Source organism: Nipponia nippon, unplaced genomic scaffold, assembly GCF_047370975.1.
Source record: "Nipponia nippon isolate SJK-2023a ecotype South Korea unplaced genomic scaffold, ASM4737097v1 scaffold_3, whole genome shotgun sequence".
Taxonomy (NCBI): Eukaryota; Metazoa; Chordata; class Aves; order Pelecaniformes; family Threskiornithidae; genus Nipponia; species Nipponia nippon.
Window position 1 is genome coordinate 25268473 of NW_028262347.1, and position 15445 is coordinate 25283917.

General features: G+C 40.5%; 1 protein-coding gene and 1 long non-coding RNA gene across 4 annotated transcripts in view; one reads left to right on the top strand and one right to left on the bottom strand.

Moving 5' to 3' along the window:
- SLC13A1 (solute carrier family 13 member 1) overlaps positions 1–15445 on the top strand; it is a 55502-nt gene that overhangs the window by 9160 nt on the left and 30897 nt on the right. The window contains exon 1 of one of the 3 annotated variants that reach the window (XM_087763865.1): positions 14197–14233. The exons of the other annotated variants lie outside the window; for them this stretch is intronic. The gene's annotated coding sequence lies outside the window, so the exon portion shown is untranslated. Of the gene's footprint in view, positions 1–14196; positions 14234–15445 lie in introns of those variants that run through there. 3 annotated transcript variants of the gene reach the window in all.
- LOC148054529 (uncharacterized) lies at positions 13675–15109 on the bottom strand. Its single transcript, XR_015706189.1, has 3 exons — positions 14488–15109; positions 14131–14268; positions 13675–13989 (listed from the first exon to the last, which is right to left on the bottom strand). It is a non-coding gene; the product is annotated as an uncharacterized LOC148054529 (long non-coding RNA).

Sequence of the window (15445 nt, forward strand, 5' to 3'; positions counted from 1 at the left end):
GTTACTGATACGGCAAGATCCAGAGCATACAGTCATTCATTCCTGCTTCATATCTGCTGCACAAAGGTAATAGCTGACATGCTATTATCACTTGTTGGAGAAGCCTTGCCCACCACTGATGTAAACTTGTGTGAGTCCATTGACCCTAGAGGCTGGAGGCTCAACTTCACGTGACTGAGCTGGCAGGGAGCCAGGGAACTTGAGGGCTCTGTTGGGGGACCAATTTCTGCAGAATTCTGCTGGAGACTCTGAAAATTCATCACCAGGACTGAGAGGCTTCTGCAGAATGTTTACAGGTGTTGGATGGGGGGAGTCAATAAAATAGCACGTCTCAGAAATCCTAGATTTGCTCCTATTACTTTTCTTACACTTAGCCATTTATCTAGGGAATCACCGTGGTTTCTATCTTTTCTTCCATCATGGTCAGCTCCTGAAGGAATGTGAATATCCCCCAAGACTGCAGTATAACTGAACAGATTTGTTATTTATTAGGTGCCCACTGTGTATTGAGAACTCCTGTTGGCTTCAAAGGATGACATGAATAGGCTTTAAATGAACAATTGCTGAAGACCTGGAATGCACACACAGGGGAAAAAAGGCTCTTAAAATATCTTAAGATCCTAAGTACAGGCTCAGAATTACTTCTAATAACAAAATAATAGCATCTTTCTGTGTTTTTTATATATCCTCTTAAGTACAATTAAGAATGCTGAATCTTTCCACAAAAATGTCATGGCCCTACAATATTAATTTACAGCTTGCTTTACCTGAATTACTTCAGAATAAGAGAGAAGGGGATGTGTGCTAGCCAAACCTCATGATTTGCCCTCCCTGATAGTTCAAAGCTGTTAGAATTCAACATTGATTCAAATTCAAATGAGGCAAATTGGAAGAGCCTTAAAATCTGGTTCAGTGCAACTCTGGACCTGGCTTCTGAACTTGATCTATTTTAAAAGAAAATATTAATTACTGATTAATGTTTTTCTCCTCTGTGTTTTTCTGTATTACTTTAATAAACACATTACAGGATTCAAAGGGAGATTTATAGTGTGATTTCACATCTGAATTTTAGTCTTTAATCGTTGAAATGTTTCCCTTGAAATATATGTTTTTGTTGAAATACATGTTTTCCTTCACTGTTGATTAAATAACACTGATACAAATATGCTCTCTTGTTGTGGGACTGCATTTGTATCGCACAAGAAACAGTTTTCTTGAAAGACAAAACCATTCGCAGCATGGCACATGAAGTCTGATGTTGCCTATCTCATGGCACATTAAGGGGATTGCTCCCAAACTCAGTGAAACTTCCTGAAAGACAATAAGTTGCAAACACTTTGTTTATATAAATTAAGGTAGACACTTGCTAATTCGTGCAGATTAATTCCATGGGTATAAGACCACATTTACATTTGGTCAGTTTTCATGTCAGAAGCAATAACCTTTTCAAAAATTACTTCTCAGGTGATTTTTTTCCTGCCACTCCATTAGTCCTTTGGGGAATTCCTGTGATAATGCTGAAAAAGTAATCTATGAAAATATATTCTTATCAAGCAGAATTTGCTCTTCAAAGCTGAGCTGCTTTTCTTTAATGTGACAGCAGCAAGTCTTGCTGGGGCTGCAAGTCAGAGCACTCTTGACATAGACAGCGTAAACACTGGGGCAATGCCAATGTAGATGCAGACATCCCAGCACTGCATCTGTATTTTGGACTATTCTTAAGGCATGTTATTAACGACACAGCTACCTTAATTTTCTATGATTAATTTCAGTCGGTAGTAAAATGGGTACATGTGAACCTGGGCATGAAAAAAGGAGCAGAGCCTGCCTCCACGCACTTCTACCCCACCCCAGTGGAAGCTGTGTGGCTTCAGCCTCCTCTCATTGCTGCAGTTTCAGCCTGAAATTTAAAATTCATTAACAGGAAAATTCCCTGACCATTCTAAATGGGGCTACTGATGTCACATGTGTGCTAGTACCTTACTCTTTCCCTCAAGCAGCAGCTTGCTCCATGAGCCTGGCCCATTTCAGTGGGACTGCCTGGCTTGGGGCACGTTACAAGCCCATATTTACGACCAGCAAAGCACTCAGCCTCCTGGCAGCACAGGAGACGCTTTGCCAAGCCAAGCTGGTACAGTGTTTACTGGGTATTGACAGAGTTCCCACTGAAGGAGTAAAAAGAGGAATATGTTCAGCTAGCTCCAAGACTTCACAAGCCAATTTTATTGTAAGTCGAGTTTGTTTGCTGCAGCATGGGGAGATGAGAGTACTTGTGTGCTTTGTTTTGCTGGTAGATCTCATAGTTTTTTTTCTGAGAGAGTCTAAATTATAAAGAATCCCTGAGTAAATATATCTGTGTGTTTACTGTCCAAAATTAGTGAAAGATTAGGAAGTAAAGTCTTGATTAAGATAAACCTGGCTATGAAATATTCTCAGGACATTATAAACATAAATGACTGCTACAGTTTTATTGTTGATGATAACTGGTCACTGAGAGAGAGACAAAGGGTGGCTGAAAATTGAAGGAAGAAGCAAGGAAAGTGGGACTGAAGATTAGCTAAACTATATGCCTGTCAATGAGAAGACTTTGGATGAGCTCATCTAGCAGTTTGGTAAACTTTATAAAGACAACAAGTACATAAGAATATTGACAGAGAAGATACACTTCCAAACTCAAAAGTATTATGAAGTCCAGCCTTTACACATAACTAACCATCATAAGATATATTTTTTCATGTGTTTTTGCATGTGGATGTTTATTAAAAACAACATTTTAGAGAATAAAGTATTAATATGAAGTTTTGGGCCTAGGCAGGAGAAGATCAAATAAAGATTTTAAAAAATATGTACCAAGAAAAGAAAATGGAATTATACTTCTATGGCTTGAATGTGGAGAGCATATAGTTAACATAACAGAAGCTTGATCAATAAAATGCCCCTTGGGGTAAAAAAAAAATTTCTTTTCCCACGAAGTTAAACATGATGGAGGAATATTAAATAAAAGTAAGGGCTTTTAAAGTGTATTAATAAAATGGCAATAAAAATGTCTTAAAAGAAAGAAAGCAAACTGTTAAAGTTATCTGTGACTCTGAAATGGGGAAAAAAAAAAAAAAAGATTAAGTTTAGGAATGATCAGTTTAGAATAATTACTCCACTGAGAAATTTCATGTAGTGACACCAATCAGTAAAACTTCCTACATGATTTTATTCAGTTTTGTGTTCCACCAGAATAACTTTAGTACTCTTCTTTGCAATTATTTATCCTCTGTGGCTTCCAAGGAAGCGGAAGTTGAACTTTGTTCTGAGTATAAGTCAAAGATAATAGTTAATGGTTTTGACTGATTAACATCTTTCCTCAACAATAACACAAACTGATCAAACATCTTAGACAAAAGCCAGCATGGTTGATGACATGGTAATGTCATCAAAACAGAGAAAACATCAATTGCAAAAAGTGTAATTATACCACTTCTAATTAGCTGTCATCACCTGAAATAATTAAACAACAAAAAGCTCTTAAGCTAGCAAACAACTGATGAAATTATTTAAATATTTTCCCTTCTCATATTGCTTCTCAACAAATATCATTATGGTACTATTGACTCAAATTTTAGTTGATAGAAGACCATGTAAAATAGATCTTGCTGCCATGAAGGAAACCCCCCTGCAAACAAAGCCACATTTTATAATGCCATTCTAGGCAGACTTTTTTTCCTGCTGGCTTTGCATTCTGTATGAGACTAAACATAGAATGGTTTGGATTGGAAGGGACCTTTAAAGATCATCTAGTCCAACCTCCCTGTTGTGGGCAGGGACATCTTTCACTAGATCAGGTTGCTCAAAACTCTGTCCAACCTGACCTTGAACATGTAGCCTTCCAAAAATGAAAACCCTGATCTGGGAGTCATATCATGCAATTAATTTTAAAGCAAAATCCCTCCTCCAAAATTATAAAAATCAAAAGCGTAGTATGGTGTTTAATCAGGTGGCAACTGCTTTTTTGTAGCTCAGATTTTTTGCTGAAACTTGTGCACTATTTTTAGAAATATATTTTGAAATTCATCACCAAGCTTGTGTTTTGTAAGTTTGAGGAATATTATTAGCACTTCATGAAATGAAGAGGCTTACAAATCTATGTTTACTCTAGCACAGTCTCTATCACCTTGTTACATGAGGAATGTACACATTCCAATGGGAAGAAGCCTGAAAAGTCTTCTGTGCTAAAAACTCCAGGAAAGCATTAGACCATGGTGCATGGCAAACAGATCTGCCCGTATATCCACTCCGGTGTGCACACAGACTCACTCAGGCTTTGGGAGTGTCTCTTCTGGTAAGAAGACTTGCCCATGCAGATCCGCTACAGGTTAAAGGTTTTGGTGCACACGGCAGTCTTGAATTCACACAGCACCAACTACACGGCCAGCATTCAACAAGAATAAACATGGAGGCCATACTTTAGGGAGGCAAAAAGTTTTTAAATGGTGAATGAGGCCGATAAATGATTCAAGGTTGGTGTTCTGGTTTTGTGCCAGAGCCATGTGACAGCAGCCTGGAGGACGCGTCTCTTAAAGAATGATATTATTGCCTGTTCAGTCAATGAGCAGGATATGCAGGAAGATGGGAAGTTTTTGAAGTCTTGGGTTTTTTTTTTCATCACATACTGATAATTGGCAAGGGAAGTTTGCCAGAATTTAGGAGCACAGGTGTCAGTTGTCCAAAGGCAGAACGACTGCTCTCCTTAAAAGGAGCACATTGGACAACCATGTACAGGAAGCTGAGGTACTCAGTGAAGCCTCTGGAATAAGGGTGGAACACAGTGGATAAAGTGGAAGCATAGCAGTTCCTTCATTAAGAGGACCATACTGAGGTGAACAGAGAGGTCCTGGCCAAGTAAATAACTTATGCTGTAGAAGCTGAGTGGCAGGTTCCCCAGGCAGGTTTCCAGGATGGGTTCCAATATGTGGAATTGGACTCACCTGGTTAATGTCATGCTCCATCCAAGTAGCACTCTCAGCAGAACATATTTACTGTAGGCACGATATTGCATTGATGGAGCTAAATTGCTTCCAGTTCTGAAGTTAACTTGCTTACAGATAGTTCAAAGGTGAAGCGAAGCATTATCAAGGAATTGTTTGGGATAAGCAGATTGATGTAGAGACAGGCTTAGTATAATGAGTCTCAAGTAACTGGGCCTTTTTAAGCTTTCAGGGTGTGCTTCAGGTATGAGACCAGTATCCGGACTCTTTGTTGGTTTAAAATCCCATTAGTCATTTGTATTACATTTCATTCATTACATTTCTACAGGAAGTTTATATGTAGTTTACATCTTGGAAATACTACTTTGTGTCACTGGCCAGTGATTCCGGTGGGAAGACTCACAGGAACAGAGTACCTAGGATGAACAATGAGTATATTGGAGGAGTTCTGTGCTATCTAGTGCCATTAGCAGAGAGGATTCTGCTTCAGAAAGATGGAAGATTACATAGTAATTGCTGAAGCACTTGAACTGATTCAAAGAAAAAGGCTGTAAGTACAGGTCATCTTGAAAAATCATGGCACTAATATCCTTCAGGCAAAGTGGGTTTCTATTCAAAACTAAAAGGAATGATATAATGTGTTTACAATGAATAGTGAACTTTTGAAATTTTCAAAGTCAAGTCATTGGGTTTTGTTTCTTTTCAGTTTGTTTGCTTTAATGCAGTAAGGAGTCTGGAAATGTATTCAACATGTCCAGTTCTGTCCATTCAGAAATACAGCCTGAATGTAGGTATGAAATGTGTTTCTTCCTCTCTCATCACATGCTGAAATAGATTTCATCTGGTTTCTATGAACTGCTTCTCCAAAAGTTGTCAATAATCACTTCCAAACAGCACTTTCCCAACAGTTCTGTAGTTTAGAAACAGAAATGCAAGGAAAATTGGAAAGAAAAAGTGGTTTGTAGGGGTTTTTTTAACTACTACTCTTTAGCAAATCAGGCCAAGATCATAGGGATACAACATCCAAATTATTTCAGAAGCTTCCATCCTCAGTCTGGAGATAAAGCTCATGTGTTGTTCAGAGTCTTGAATCTCATGCTATTAAAATTCCAGAAAGGTACTTTTTTTCTGATTGCTCTGCATGTCAGTTTACCTCCTTTCCCATACAAATCTCATTGTCCCTGATAGCATTCTGCTAAGCTTGGTAGTGACTGCTCTTTAGGAGACAGTTTAAAAAAAGAAGACCAATGGAAAAATGAAAAAGCACAGTTTAAAATGCATCAAATCGCATTTCCATAAAGATTTACTAACTTAGTTTTTAGAGCATTTAGAGTTGTTGGAGCAGTTGTCTGTCATGTTGGATATGTACTTAGAAATGGGAGCACTTCAGGATGGGATTTCATCTGACACCCCTAAGTGCTAAATCTTAGATATGCTATTACGTTTTCCCAACATCTGTTGCTTTGATTCCCTTGTGGTTTTTAGAGAAGCAAATCTTGATCAAGGCCCAGCACTTTTATACCATCGTTTCTCTTCACCACTGGTATGATGGGAGACACTGTGTCTCTGGTGGGAGACATCTGTGGCTACACACCCAAATCCGCCACTCATCCTCGGTGTAATTCTGATTGTTTTCACTTCCCTGCTTTCACCCTGTAACAGGGAGAAAGGGAGGGAGAAGGAGAGCTTTATTCTCTTCAAATGTGTTTTCTGGGGATGTAAATAGAATTTTCAGTCCCAAAAGCTGTTACGCTTTTGAGGAAAAATAATGAGCAGTAACAATGGGAAGCAGCCAGGCAAAATTTCCTGAGCTGGTTAAAAACCTTGCAGAATATGCAAGATCTTGGGGTATTAGTGCTTGTGATTTAATTTCCATGCTTTCCATTTAGTAAATGTTTATTCTCAATGGCATCTTTCAAAAGGTGGCAATCAATGTTGGGTTCATACTAAAGGTATTTAATTTTTCTTTGATAATAAAGAAACCCCTTGATCCCAGCCACTGGTAAATTAATACACAAATAAAATTAGAGATGTTTTCCACTTTTTGCAATGATAAGGAGAGAGTGAAAGCTAATTATTCAATAATAATAATGAAGTTTATAATTTCGATGCAATCCTGTTTATTCATGGGTACATGCTATATCCTGCTTGCTTAAACTCTAAGACCGAGGGAGAAGAGAGTCATTTCTTTGCTCAGTGCTCCACGTCTCTTGCAGTCATTCTTGACTTCAGATAGCTTCTTATAACTCTTTCCCAAAAAGGCAGAGGATAGAACACATCTGTCCTGGCACAGACATCTAAAAGTTAGACATCTTGCTCCAACCCATTTGCCTGTCGTTTAACCCCAGCCAGCAACTAAGCACCACACAGCCACTCGCTCACTCCCCCTGCAGCAGGATGGGGGAGAGAACCAGAAGGATAAAAGTAAGAAAACTCATGGGTTGAGATAAAGACAGTTTCATAGGTAAAGCAAAAGCCACATATGCAAACAAAGCAAAACAAGGAATTCATTCACTGCTTCCCATCGGCAGGCAGGTGTTCAGCCATCTCCAGGAAAGCAGAGCTCCATCACACGCGATGGTTACTTGGGAAGACAAACACTGTCAGTCGGAATGTCCCTCCCTTCCTTCTTCTTCCCCCAGCTTTATATGCTGAGCATGACATCATATGGTATGGAACAGCCCTTTGGTCAGTTGGGGTCAGCTGTCCTGGCTGTGTCCCCTCCCAACTTCTTGTGCACCCCCAGCCTACTCGCTGGTGGGGTGGGGTGAGAAGCAGAAAAGGCCTTGACTCTGTGTAAGCACTGCTCAGCAATAATGAAACCATCCCTGTATTATCAACACTGTTTCCAGCACAAATCCAAAACACAGCACTATACCAGCTACTATGAAGAAAATTAACTCTATCCTAGCCAAAACCAGGACATCAGTGAAGAAAAACACTCATTTTTAGAGTGCAATTCACCTCAGCCTGGTACAAGCACCTCAGTTAAGCAGCGTGGAAGTACTTACATCTCTCTGTAGATTGTGAAAAAAAGGTTATGGTGACCAGTTTAGACATGGATGTGAATTAGAAGTGAATCCCACCATAGTGCTTACTCAGGCCATTTTTGGAGCTTTCTTCTTTGCCCACTACATGTTTTAGAACATGGTAACTTCAGAATTCAAGCTAAAAATAAAAAACTTAACTTTGTTGATAATGCCTCTCAATTTTGTTATCAGTATCATCTTAGGAATCATTAATAAAATTTTTTAAAAGTATAAATCCCTCAAATATCTTTGAGAAGCTGCTTTTATAGCATACCTTTGCCCTTATTGTTCTTCCACTGATGTCTTCCCTTTGAGCAGTACCTTACCTATCTTACAGCTCTTGCAGTGATATATAGCATTTCTGTTACAGTAATTAGTCATGTATTAGTGTAACAAATACTTCGCTGCTAGAATCGATGTGCTGCTCTATAATGTTGCTTATCGCATTCCGTAAAGGTATCCTGCTAATCTCATATGATCAAACTTTGACAAGGAAATACCAACTTTTTTTTTTTCCCTCCACATTTCCAAGGACCCTGCCCTGCTGAACAGTGTACTAGAATTTTGCATACTTTTGAAATTCCCAGGAAGTATTGCTTAACTGAAGTGTTCCTCTTAGGTTTGTACAGTAATATTACTATTGTATCTGTGATGGTCAAAAGATATATGCATGGTAAGGGAGAGAGTGGTAATGTAACTTATGACGCCATTGACAAGGTGTGGTGGCTTGACCTAGTCCAGCAGCTAAGCACCACCCAGCTGTTCACCTGCTCTGTCCCCAGCGGGACAGGGGAGAGAACAGGAAGAGCAAAACTGAGAAAATCTGTGGATGAAGATAGTTTTATAAGTGAAGGAAAGCAGAAGTAAAAAAAACAAATAAAACAATTGAGGCAATCACTGACCACCTCCCACAAACAGATCGATGCCCAGCCAGCCTCCAAGCAATGCTTCCCTTCCCAAAACACCTCTCTTCCTCAGTTTTTATTGCTGAGCATGATCTTATATGGCATGAAATATCCCTTTGGTCAGTTTGGGTCAGCTGCCTTTGTTGTGTCCCCTCTCATCTTCTTGCACACCCCCAGCCTACTCCCTGGGAGGGCAGAGCGGGAATGTCTTGATGTTGTGGAAGGACTGCTCAGCAATAACCAAAACACTGGTGTGTTATCTACACTTCTAGACACAAATCCAAAACATCACAAGATCCAAACCAGCACCATACAGGCTGCTATGAACAAAATCCATCCATCCCAGCCAGACCCAGTGCAATCTCCACCCCTGATTCCATATCATTTATGTCATGCTCAGGTCTTACACTATCCAACAGATCCTCATTAAGCACCACCCTCCACCCTGTCACGTGAGATATATATACATACATAGATACCATTGCCTTAGTCTATGGGCCACTCCTGTAAAAGGTTCATAAAATGTACATTGAGTTCATTTAATCCATGACTTGGGCTTCATGTGTTATGGTGGTTACTCAGGTTAGGAGAGACGGCATATTGTGTTAAATTATTGACTCAGGTTGGGTCACTGCTGTACTTGCCTGGCTTCTTGCGAGCCTCATTCTCCATTGGTTCAGGTGATTCTTGATGTAGTGCTTCCTATTATATGCAACTCAAATCACATGTTATTTTGTCCCAGGGTTTAATCTCCTTGGGGTACACACTAGATTTCCCCATTCTTCCGCATTACCCACCAACTGTACCCAGGTCTTTGAGCTAAATGCCCTATACCCCTATCTCCAAAACCCTAGACCCTGACCTTGGGTCCCTCCAGGTGCTTTCTGCCAGAGGATCCAGTTGAAGTCATGCTCCCCAGCAGCAGCATAGAGAACATTTCTCACATCTGGTCCTGTCTGGACTGGCCCATGGGCTACTGCATGAACTATCTGCTGTTTGATCTGTTCAGCAGCTTGTTGTTGCTCAGGGCCTCAGTCAAAGTAGTTCTTTTGGGTCACTCAACAGAGAGGACTCACAAGCTGACTGTAACCTGGAATATGCATTCTCTAGAATCTCATAATGCATAGGAAAGTCTGGGTAACTTTTTTGCTAACCAGTGGGGACATGACTTATCTTATTGATCATATCTATTGGGATGTGATGATACCCATTTTGCCATTTTATTCCCCATAACGGGATCTCTCATGCAAGTCCTTTGATCTTGCTTTGGTTTATGGCAAAATCAGCTTTTGGAAGAATCTGAATTTTTCTTTTCTCTTTCTCAAATACTTCCTCTGCTGTGTTGCCCCACACAATGATGAGTTTCTGAGCACACAAGCCCTTCTTCAAGTATGAAAGAGAAATAGTAGTCCTCAGCCAAATCACAAATACAGCTACCTGGACAAAGCTTCAGCATAAAAGGATCATCCCCACAGGCTTTTCTGATGTCTGGAAAATGAACCACGAAACTCAATTCAGCTACTGAGAAAATACACAGAAGTTGTCCACAGTTAACTCAAGACATAACAAAAATAAATGAAGCATTCCAAGAAGGTTAGGGAGTGAGGGATCAATACTGACCCAAATCAGCTAAGAGTGGCTGGTATAATGAGAAATATTCTTTCTCCCTACAAACTTCATCTCTTTCCTATTTTTTTGTTGTTGTTGCAAACACATCCGTATTTTTCAAACTGAATTTATCAGGTTTTTCCCTAATCATTCAGTAATACCTCAGATCACATCAGAACCCCTTTCTTCTTCACATGCATAGCTATATGTTTAAGGTCCTTGTAAGGAGCTTTCCATACCCTTGCATGTTCCTGGTTCCTGCCTGTAAGGAAAGTTTTGTGTCAAATTGCATGGTCTCTCAGAAAGCCTTCAGCCCTACTCCACTGAATTTACTTCACTACAAATTCATTATCTAGCTGAGCATCTATCTGTTGATCCATTCTCATGTTACCTGTAAAAGCTTGCCTGCTGCAGAAACATCTCAGCAGAAGTTTGGAAGGAAACCTCTTGCTTTTAACTCCTAGTTTTGCCCTGGTGGCTGACTGCAGGTCTCAGACCAGGGCCCTGCAGGCAGGCTTGAGAATTTCAATGTTGATTTTGCAGGCCAATTTCTACAGCCTCATCCTCAAGAATTCACTTGGATTAGTACTGGAAGTCTCTTTCCCTTTTCTCTTTTGTTTTGAAATGTGTACGCCTATCTCCACACAACATTTTGCTATAGCCATGATGGTCTGAGAATGCTGAAAAACAGCCTTTATAGTCTAATATCAGAAGGTATTATCTATGTCCTGCCCATTGCTAGTTTATGACTCAATCCACTAAAGAAAATATGGGCTAAAAACTAATCAGAATAGATCCCTTAAGGACCCCATTTGAAATGACATCTAAGTATGATGTGAAACATTTGTAACTGCTCTTCAAGAACAACTTTTTTACCAGTTGTGCACTCAAACATACGTTCCCCTAGAGCATTTCTTCTGTGCTTACTTCTGAATTGTCCTTAGTTCATCTAAAAAGTGTATTAAAATCCAATAAAATGCATATTTTTTATATCTTTGATCACTAAGCTACTTGCCCCATAAAAGAAGAAACTTAGATTCAGTTCATGCGACATATTAGCCATATTTAATTTCCATGTATGCCTGACTAATTTTTTAGGAACTTGTAATCCTCCACAGTTTTTCAAATATATGGCATATCAGAATATATTCAAATATATTCTAAAATAGTTCTCACATTACTGCATCAATTCTCACCCATGAATTATGGGTGAATTTAATCTGGAACTGTTGACTTGAATACATATATTAAATCTAAATATTCAGCACTCCCACCAGCACCATGCCCATAATGCATTCCTTTTTCCATGTTAAAATTAATTTCATTAGAGAATTGACTGCCATTTACCTTTGTGAAGACTCAAGCAAAGAAAGTATTGAATACTCCAGCACTGTCTGCAGTTTTTCTTCCCTTCTGTTTACTAAATCCCTCTACTCTCCTCTGTTTTCTTCTTACTTCTGACATTGTTACAGAAATTCTCTGACATCTCCAACTGAAATATATTTTGCAACACAATCTTCCTGAATTTATTTGTCTATATTTTTGTTATTCCTCTATAGCAGTCCTCAGGCACATGCCAATTTCTTCAGATCTCATACAATTCCTTTTTAATTTGGGGGTATTTGAAGCTTTCCTGATGCAGGCACTATAGTGTCCCTGTCTGCTCACTGTCTCTGAACTCTTTAAACCAGGTTTGTCGTTATATATTTAGAATAGCCCCTTTCAAAAGCCGCCAGTTCATTTGAAGTTCTTTATCCCTTACATTATCTTCTCAGGAGGTCTCAGTCTCAGCTCCCTAGGTTGTGTCAAAGCTGTTTTCCCAGTTCTTTCTGTGCAGAAGCAAAGGCTGTTATTTCATTATTACTTTCATCCCCAAATTATTTCCCACCTTTGGGTTTTCAATCAATTTCTTTCTGTCAGTTAGATTTGAAATACTGCTTTTCTAGTAAAACCGAAATCCTGCCTTCCTGAAACCAAAAGTTTGTCTGCAACACTGGCAATCTGATCACTTGGTTTGCCTGTACCATGACACAAGGGATCCTTATAATCAAAAAGTTATATGGATAGTAAAAATCTACCTCATTACCTGTCCTTTGGATGATTCTGATGGTAGCTCAAAGACTCCATCATCTGTCTCCTCTTCCAATTTTCTGCTTCATGTAAGATCCTGAGCATGAAACTGTATTCTTTCCCCTTTTGACCTTCACCCACAGATAGTGTACAAGCCTCTTTCCTACCTTTTCCTCTTCTTTATTTGATGTTATTCTGTTGTATTACAAAGACTGTACCGAGTTTTCTTTTATTGAAAACACAAAAATTCAGGCAAAAGGATTTATTTATTTTTTATTTTTGTCTCAAAAGCTCTCCTGCTCTTAGCCTTCCTCAAAGCTTTATATGATGTACATGGAACACCTTATCCTGTTTCTACATAAGAAGAGAAAATCAGCTATCATACACTCCCTGCCAGGCAAGACAGAAAAAAACCTTGTTTTTCTCATGTATTTCAAATTCTTGACAGATAGAATCAATAGAAAGACTAAGGCTGGAAGGTCGTCTAGTCCAATATTTTGCTCAAAGCAGAGCAAAGTTCAGGGCTAGGTCAGGTTGCTCAGGACCTTGTCCTATCAAGTCTTGAAAACCTCCACAGATGGAGATGAAGATGAAGAATTTTTAATTCTGTTCAGTAAAATGATTTTGCATATGTTTTCACATAATGCCATAATTAATTCTGAACATATATTCTATGTATATTAGATGTTTTGATTTCCTACTGAAGCCAACAGTGACTGGGAGAGCACCTGAAATTTTTGGCTGTGTAGTTGTGTAAAATCTGCTCTAATTACACAAACTTGTGTGGTGGGTTGACCTTGGCTGGACGCCAGGCACCCACCTAGCCACTCTGTCACTCCCCTCCTCAGGAGGACAGGGCAGGGAGAAAATAAGATGGGAAAAAAACTCATGGGTCAAGATAAAGGCAGTTTAATAAAGCAAAAGCAAGGGCCACGTGTGGAAGCAAAGGAAAATAAAACATTTATTCTCTACTTCCCATGAGCAGGCAATATCCAGCCACTTGCTGGGAAGCAGGGCTTCACTACGCATAGCGGTTGCTCTGGAAGACAAATGTCATAATAACAAATGCCCCCTCTTCTCCTCCTTTCTCTTAGCTTTTATTGCTGAGTGGACATCATATGGTATGGAATATCCTTTTGGTCAGTTTGGGTCAGCTATCCTGGCTATGCCCCCTCCCAAGACGGGTGGCCCCTTCTTAACAGCTATCTTCCCGGTCAGTTCGTGTACATGGGCTTCCAGCTTAATGGTGGGTTCACCGCCCCACTTCCTCATGTCCTCCTCCTTGTCACACAGGAAGAACCAGAGTGCACCACGTGGTATGAGGCTGGGGCTCTCTTTCCCTCTGACTGGGGCAGGAAAGGACGGATTTCTTGGAGCGCCCCTGATAGTCAGGGTGCTGGCCTGTAGGGATGAGGAGGTACAGAGATTTTCTTCAAAGTTTTGGAGCAAAGACGACACACTTTCCACAGTTGGTGTATCCATGTCCAGGCAATACATCGCTGCCAAGCTGTTAGAACATGACACTGGGGCACTTTGACTCACCTTCCTCCACATGGCCCATGTGCACAGGACATCCTCTGGATCTTTGAAGACCTCATCATTGTCTAGATCACTGTAGATGACTTCCAGCACTGCTAATTCTCAGGTACTGGATGCCTTCATTTGCGGTAGTCCACTTTCCTGGGGAGTTCACAAGATCTTCCTTGAATGGATATCTTGCCCTCACACTTGAGAGAAGCCGTCTCCAGAAACTGCAAATTGCTGCCTCTTTTCCAATTCCTCTCTTAATTCCCCAGTTTCTAGCAAGGGATCCCAGCTGTTGGGCTTTCTTACCTTCCAATTGCTGACTGTCAGCCCTGTTATCCCAGCATCAGAGCAGCCAGACAGCAATCCACTCACCTGGCTGGCGACTGTAATCTTTCCACATGTCTCAAAGTTCTGATGAGGTCAGGGACCGGGTAGTTTCTGCTTCCTGTCTGAATTCTCTCACTCCTTCCTCCAATTTCTTTGTCGAAGGACCAGCTTCTTGATCAAACCTTTCCTCTTCTCCCTTCTCTCTTACTAATTGATGATATGGACCCGTTGTTTTCCTTGTCCACTGTTTCTTTTTCACTACTGGGGCAATTACTGTAGTTGTTGTTGTTGTTGTTGTTGTTTGGGTCCCTGCCTCAACCACAGTCATCTGAGAGTACTGAACTGTGGCTCAACAGGCACAGGCCAGGCCCCAGTACAGTGCTAGAAGCTGCTGGTTTTCCTTGGGGTTCGCAAGGCACCCTTCTATCAGGTGGCCTGTCAGTGTGTCAGGGTTGCTTGTCTGTTCAGGTGTAAAGTCCCAGGTTATGGGAGGCAATAACTGCCCCAGGAACCTGCCCAAATCCTTCCACACACCCTGCCACCTAGGGACCAGCTGCCTCAGGGCACATTTCAGTATCACCTCACCCAAAAGTTGCCTTCTCTTGTACCAGGACGACACCAGATTCCAGAAGCCCCATAATATGCTAACAGTGTTAATTAGTAGTATAAAACAGCTCACGTAAGGGTGAAAAAGAACTTCAGGAACCTGCATAATAAATCCATCCACATCAATTCTGGGTAGGAAGAGGGAGATGTATTCCCTCATCCTCTCCACAAGATAGCTCCCCCAGTACAGCAAGGCCATCAATGCCAGGGCAAAACACATAGCCATTGTGTGTACTAGCATGTTCCCAGGTTCCCTCATCCTCCCCACAAAATAGCTCCCCCAGCATAGTAAGGCCATCAATGCCAGGGCAAAGCACATAGCCATCATTTGTATTAACAGGTTCCCAAGCTCAGCAAAATAAAGAGATAAGCAGCACAGCCAACAAATTCCGTGATC